Raw genomic sequence first — 8,224 nt, 5'->3', positions numbered from 1 at the left:
CTTCCCACATGCCCCTAGTTTGAGGTAATATTAGGCAATGATGTAATTGCAATGCATTTTTTTATATGAGGTTTGGCACAAATTGTTGGCACTGGACAGAAATTGTGATACAAATTATGTGTTTCTTGAAATCGTTCTTTTAAAACCCAGTGAGAACACAATGGAGTCCTGAGTGATTTGGTATGCACAGAGATGTTGTTATGTTGCCAGCTAAGCTGTCTGCCTGCCTGATGGCAGAGGAGAAAAGGGACTCCATATAAATGGAAAATTAGTGGGGAGCGTCGTCAAAAGTAATTAACTCCCCTCCTTACTACTGTCCATTAGGCCTGACACGATGACACAAGAGGAAAAAAAAAAAACATTCATGTCAGCTCAGGCAGCCGCCTGCACTGATCAGATAAACATTTTTTTGTTTTGTTTTGACGCCTGATTACAAAATGATTAGCCAGCGTGCTTGTCTCCTCCTTACCCTTCACCTCCCCTGCTGTTTGATTGACAGATGAGGCGATATGCTGCTGGATCTACCAACACTTGTCTACCATCCCTTCTGCTTACACACACACACACACGCACGCACACACGCACACACTGATTTTTTTCTCTGCAGTTTACCAAATGCATTAAGAGTTTTTTTCTTTTGTGTTGTTCTTCCTCTCTCATGAAAATAAAAATAAAAACAATTTATTAAAACATAGTCTGATGACTTATCTTGATGCAGCTCAAGTTTTTATATATATACAGTATATATATATGTATAAATATCTATATCTATATCTATCTATCTATCTATCTATCTATCTATCTATCTATCTAGATAGATAGATAGATAGATAGATAGATAGATAGATAGATAGATAGATAGATAGATAGATATATGCAGCTTTCAAATAAACATACACAAAAAACATAAACAAACAAAAAACAATCTAAAGGACTTGGCATGTTGGGCAATGATTGATTATGTTTTTTCTCCAATTGTTTAAGGAAATTACTGCACTGCTTTTATGGACTAAATAACTTCCCCTGACCTCCAATATATCTCAGGGCGAGTGAATAATGACTGAAATTTCTTTTTTGGGGATACGGTTCCTTTAACAATCCTCTGTGCTGGAGGGCCACGGCTAGCAACTGTTGACTGCTGTAACATTAGCTAGTGACTCAGCTGGCTAAGTAGCTCCTTGTAGTTCTCACTAACTGCTTTTCGGTTGCCTAAGAGAACTCACAGCTGTGTTTTTGAAATCCCACTTCAGACACCAGTGGATGTGGTCTGACAAACTATTCAAGTGAGCTAGCAGGCCACTTGTGTGTGTGTGTGTGTGTGTGTGTGTGTGTGTGTGTGTGTGTGTGTGTGTGTGTGTGTGTTCAACCAGATCACAAAACAACAAAGATGTTATATTTAGCAACAAGTGCCATGTAGTAAACAGGGAGAGGGGGTAGGAGAGGGTACGAGTGGCAGGTTAGTTTTGGGGTACTGTATTAAATGATTGGTCGTGTTACTTTCTGAAAATATCACATAGACTTTTGTATGGGTGTTTACCAGGGTAACCATACTGTCACATCTCCGTTGTTGATAATGTACCTGCATCTCTCTACACGGCTGTCGATAAAACACAGAGAACTTCTTGGAATATCCATGCCGTACAGTAGATCAGTATTAATCAAATGAAAGTATAAAAATATAGAACTCTGCGATTAATTGTGAGTGATTATTTACATTTTCCTTTGTCTATATTCTTACTACTAGTAGTAGCAGCAGCAGCAGCAGCACTGTTGTTTTATTATTAACTGGCTGTGCTGAGGAAGAGGATATAGTTTGAATTCAATAACTGATGTAGTAATGGATGAAGACCATGTGATGATTTGTTTTAGATAAAACAGATAGAGTACAGGGTGCCCTTGTGTTGATTTCAGTAGCAGTAAGAATGTTCATTCACCCGTGAGGGTATAGGAGCTCATATTTTGATAAGGATTTGATAAAAGCAAGATAAAGACAGTATCTTTAATCTTTGGATGTATTGATTTACTGCTGTTGTGTGTATAAATGGTGTGGAGGCACATCCTTCCCTCCCTCAAAGCTAACTGTAGTGTTACTGTTCAACAGTTCAGCCTCTTCTTTGAAAAAAAGTCTGTATCTGAAATGTGTTTACGGCTATTCTTGCATGCATTGCATGTACTTTAGCAGGTTATTTCTTTAATTATGTATTTTCTCAATGTACAATGTGATGCAAGCTCAATATTATTTCTGCATGCCCTACTTTTGCAGAACGCATTTCAATATAAACCTGATAAGTATTTCTTAATAAGAAACGTAACTGCAGTTAAACTATAAAGTCAAGTATGTTGTTACTGCAATGTTGTAAACATCTATCTTCAATTTCCCCAATTAAAGTTGTAAAAAGCAACTTTGGACCCAATTCACAGAAACTGTATCCTCTTCAGAGTACAGCCAATTCTATGATGCCGTCTTACGATATTACATTCACATTAATGCGGCCCATGTAAAGATCACTGTTGCTTGAATAAATTCACACCTTTATTGTATTACTTTATCAAGTAAACTGGTTGACACCTCAAAAAGAAGTCACTAAACGCCACTCAGCACGGAGTCAAAAAAAACAAACCCAAAACATTATTCTGCTGTTGTGATTTCTGGCCTCTTTAACATCAAGGTTTTCTCCTCTGAACACCATCCAACCATCACCTGTGATAACTGTTGCGCAATCAAGCTGATGTTTACTGTCTTTACGCCCTAAACTGACAGACAATCATGTGCTTCAACACATGGTGCCGTGCCTTGGCCTTTGGTCACTGGCTGGCTTTGGAACACCAGTCACATTTTAGAACACGTTATTGGTTCTGATGAAAACAGTTAACCAACTCCATGTAGAAAATAGCCATTGAATGATGGCTCTGCCCATAAATATTAAATTGTTAATCAAGTAGTGTGTTAACAGATATGGTGCAAGTTTATGTTTGTCCACTGATTTGTGAGTTTCACTAAATTCATTTAAAATTCACCATAGAGAGAATTTAACAACCACTGCAAAAGTTCAAAAGGATTTACTTACATTTGAATCGCATCAGCCACCTCCAAAAATACATATTCAAAAAAAAAATGACACAATGATTTGTTCCAGTGATAATATTACTGCTGGCTATCAATTATGGATGTATGCCTATTACAATATTCATCTACTGCACCAAGAATGGCATTGACCCCTGGTGACTACTGAGGACGTCGAACAATTCAGGATCTGTTTATGAAACGTCTTATAACAAAGGACTATATTCTTACCCACATTTTGCAAGGATTCTCCTTCAGAAACTCGGAGAAATCTTCAATATTCATGTTGAAATGTGATGGAATCCTCGCTAGGTTCAAGAACCTCCATTACGCTATAACATAGACTGGGTGCTTGGTTGATTATAAATCACCTTGGAAACACACGGTGATGCAAAATCCATAATGTGAACATCATGCTTAGAACCATATTTAAGCATTCAGGAGCGTTGCTACAATTGCCTGTTAGCATGCATTTTGCATTTATTTACCAATTAAAAATGCATTTGGTATGGATTTGAAAGTACTATGCAAAGCTGCAGTGCTCCTGTAAACAGATTATAGTCCTTGGGGACAGTGTGGTATTGAATGACTAAATAGGCCTACTATGATTTATGATAATGCATAAGAGAACAGTGCCCATACCCTCAGTCCCTTAACTCCAATTGGGAATTGGAATATTAGCATATCACTAACACTATATTTCTTTATTTCACATTAAACATAACTATAATATTCAATGTTAGTTTTGTTTTTGTTTTTTTAGAGACACTTAAGTCGTTCTGCATATTCACTATATATATATGACGTGGTAGAATATCAGCCATGTGAGGTTGATGCTGTCGCACCATGGAACTTTTAACTGATCCAGTATGAGTGAACTGCCTCTCTCTCACACACACCCACACACACACACACACATACACAAACGCACACACACATGCGTGCATGCACATACACACGCACACACACAAGGCCAAACGAGTCCAAGTTTTCTTTAAAAGCACATGAGAATCAAGCACACCCTGCACACGAGTGTACTCTGATCTCCCGGCTTTAGCCTACACACCATCAGCAGGGGCTGCAGCCCATGTTAAATAGTGAGTGGATGTGAGTGCTTCATGAGTGGGAGAGAGGTGTTCGTTAAGGTCTCTTTCATTTCAACTGACGGGTTGAATGCTCCTCAGAGCAAGAGGAGATTTGGGGCATCACTATAAGTGACAGAAGAGATTACAGAGGTAATCCTGCCTGCTTATCAGGGAATCATCTAGTCTTCAAATTGCTCTTATTAACTGGTTTGCGTTCACAGTTCGCGTAATTAACCAGTCTCTTAATTTACACCCATTTGATTTTGCTTCTGTAGTCAGCAGAGCAATCGGACTAAATATCTTTTATTCCACGGCTCAGCTATGTTTCATTCTAAGGCCGAGCTATTATCCTCTTAGCTGTGGGTTTGCAAGACTTTAGTATAAGTAGTCATGTAGTTTTGTTTTACAATAGGCCTATCCAGCAGTAAACCCCATTACAACCATTCCTGGCTCAGTTAAATTTCCTGTTCACCACAAGCAGAAGTTTTGAGACCCCATAGCCATAATACACACACATATATAGGGCTGTATATACTGTACAACCCAGAAATATCATTTAAAATTAATATATAGCCGAAATTACAGATGCTTTTCCACAGTAGCTGCCACCATCAATAACAGAAAGACAGCACACTATCATATCATGACTGTAACAGGGGTGTTTCCTGCTTTGGGAACCTTTGAAATGTAATTAGATCTTATCAGTCAGTAAAAATAAAACCTTGTGTTGGGTCAACTGTGTGTGTCATGTGATTACAACATTACACTCTGATAACAGAGGCGTCTCAGTATGAATGAACCTGTGGCCTTTACCCTTGTACATTCCTCAAACTGTTCTCACTCCCAACGTGTCAAATACAGTGAGAGACTCTTCAAGTTCAACTGTGATAATGTAGGAACTCACTCACTTCATCATGTGACCACTAAGGTGGCATATAGCAGGAGCGCTACTGCAGAAGGTCATTCCAAAAGGTGTGATTTTGTAATCGTAAGACAGTAGAGGAAAGCAAGTTTAGTTAAAATCAGACAAGTAGATTTTGCACAATCCTGCTAACAGACAAACACAGGTGAAAATGTCTCTGCCTTGACATGCATAATAAGGCTTTTACAGAGATGCATGTAATACTATTTTTATGGATGTGCTTCAATTCAGTATTGAAAATAAGTCAGTTAAATGACGAAACGGGAATTCTGGATCTGGCCTGTGGAGCCAACAGTAGTAATATCCATCAGGCAGAGCTAAAGCTCCCCTGCTGTTACTCTGTGATTGGATTAGAGTTGCCTAACATTGCTGCCAACTCCACCCCAGGTTCTTCCTGTTGCCTGCCCTCGGAGGCCTCAGACAATTTAACTGAATTTAAAATTGCCCTGAGACTCTCTCAGTTGGATATGGGATTGAAGGACACACACTGGGCAGACATAGAAAAGTAGACAAATTGTTCGTGTTTTATAATAAACATCTAGACGGGAATATTGTTAGATTAATATAATTTCATTGATTCTGTAAGAGGCACTGATGGTCTACACACAAATGCGCATAGCCAACCAAACAAAATGCTAACTTCAGATAACAGTTTCAGTAGGTTACCAACAAACAAACGGATGGAGATGGATTTTATTTTGTAATAGTCTAGTTCATTGAAGCACATGTAAGAATTCCATTCGGCAATTTCTCTACTAGCTACTAGCTAGTCAGCTAGATGCTACTATCTGCACCGGCACACTGAAATTGGCAAATTTTGATGAGGATTTGGAACATACAATGAGAAAGTCCTCCACGTGTCTTTCTTGGAATAGTTGTCAATGAATATGTTTCTATTACCACGGTCATTGCATCCTAATTTGCATCCAGAAACACAAACAAGAGGCTCTGACAATACCAGTACAGTGAGCTAATTTGTACTGAAGGGTGGGTTATAAAGACAGATTTGCAATATTCAAGCGTTTGGAAATCCCTAACAGTTGTGATACAGATATTTGCATTGTCTTCATAAGTAGTATTACAAAGTAGTAAGCCAAGTATTACTTTGCTGTACTGTGTGTGTGACATTCACCCTGGGAGTTATAAATTACTCTGTTATATTGCAAAACTATGACAGCTGCTCTATAAACTGCAGTACATGTGCACTGAGATGTTTTCTCTGACACATACCTTCTCTCTTAAGTATTCTCGTTTCTCTCCTCTGTTCATCAACATTATTGCCTCCTTTTCAGATCTTAATTAAAGCCATATACCCCACCCCAGTTCTAAGACCCCTGTGCAGCAGGATTATGGGATTATACCAGTAGGGTCCATGCCTGTGAAAGCCCTCTGTAGCAACCAGCGTACAACCAGCAGCCCCATGGCACAATGGAATTCTAGGTGGAATTCCTTCAGTAGGACTAACAGAGCTGTGGCCTTTGTAAGCAGCACAGCACGAATCTGCCTGCATCAAACTCCATGTTTCCATATTTGCTCGTTTGTGAGTACTACGGCAACAATACAAAAAAATGATTAACTGTGTATTCAAAGAGTGGGAATTCCATTAAGTCGGAATGTCAGAATTGCCCCCAAAGAGGTGGTGTGTGTGTGTGTGTGTGTGTGTGTGTGTGTGTGTGTGTGTGTGTGTGTGTGTGTGTGTGTGTGTGTGTGAGAGAGAGTGAGACAGAATTAATAAGACTATTACCTCAACAATTATTGCTCTTTGCAGCACCCAGGATTCATTTCTGTAGAAATCCAATGCCACTAATTAAAACAGTTGCCATCACTCTGGCCTGAGAGCAATCGTCTCAGAAGATATATCCCCCATCGAATTACAAAGGCAATTTTATGACTTGGAAAACTGAGAGCAATTATTTTATCAAGAATAAAGCCTTTTCTATCGAGCGGTGGCCCCGCTAATCTAATATTAGTGCTTGAACTATAAGCAGAAAAATAAGGAGTGAAGCCACCACCAAGAGAAAATGAGGCTCCTTCCTCAGAAGGCTGTAAACCAGGGTGGTGTCGACCTCCTACTGCTACTCTTTGTGTGGTCACAGACCGTCTGCCTATGTTCAATACAGCAACCATTTTTTACAGGACACACACACACACACTCACACACACACACACACACACACAAACAAACATGGTTACATAATACATCATACATACTGTAGCATTTTGTATGAGGGCTTGGATACCTGGAGAAAAAAATGATTCTCTATATTAAAAGGAATTATTATTCTTCTGCTGTTAACATTTTATTTGAAAACATTTTGAAATGAAAACCAGCGTGGGATCTGTACCAAACAACATTGTTTCTTGTGAGAGTAGAATCCCATTTGTAACCTGGAATAAAACAGCTGTCAAGGTTGTGACTTCACTACTTGATTTAATGGCAAGTGTAAGTTTACTTCTTGAGGACAAAAATGAGACAAGATAAACGGTCCAGTCTGTGGCAGTGTTGGACTTCAGTTTGAGGAGATAGAAATGAATATTTGTGGAGTTCATGCATACATGACTGAGGGGAGGATGAAACAGCAACCCAGTTTCTAAATGTTCCCTGTGTTTGTCTTGTAGGCGTATGTGAGTTGGTTTTCATGTGTTTCTCTACATCTGCGAGTACCCTGGCATTACAAGCAAAGCTATAAATCCACGCAGCAATTAAATATGTTTGACACGAGGGATCTCCCCAAACTTATCATTACTGATGTGCAAATTACACACATACCTCTAACATGTGCCCCCAATTAGTCACTTTATACTCTTAATTAAGCAGCATTAATCTTGTGAGCGTGTGGAAGCTATGAGCTGGAACAGGCAGCACCACCACAGGATGGAACTGATTGCAAGGTAAGGTGAGGGGCTACTGAAATGCGCCTGTTGGGCCAGAACCTGCAACAGAGCTCTGGTAGGTTATGTCACGCAATCCCAGCGTGCAACAGTCCAAATCAAACGACTTTCACACTGGCCAAGTGCGCTGTTCAAATGGCTACCGGGAATATGACTCTAGGCAGCTAACTGCTCTAATTGCCTGGAGAATTTGTAAAAACTGACCACGGTGTTTATTGTACGGAAAAAGACCCTGAATGATGACAGAACCAAAAAATGTAG

This window comes from Aulostomus chinensis, chromosome 2 (assembly GCF_037954235.1).
Source record: "Aulostomus chinensis isolate RoL2024-O1b breed Wild chromosome 2, RoL_Achi_v1.0, whole genome shotgun sequence".
Classification (NCBI taxonomy): domain Eukaryota; kingdom Metazoa; phylum Chordata; class Actinopteri; order Syngnathiformes; family Aulostomidae; genus Aulostomus; species Aulostomus chinensis.
Note: the sequence above shows the minus strand (reverse complement) of the source record.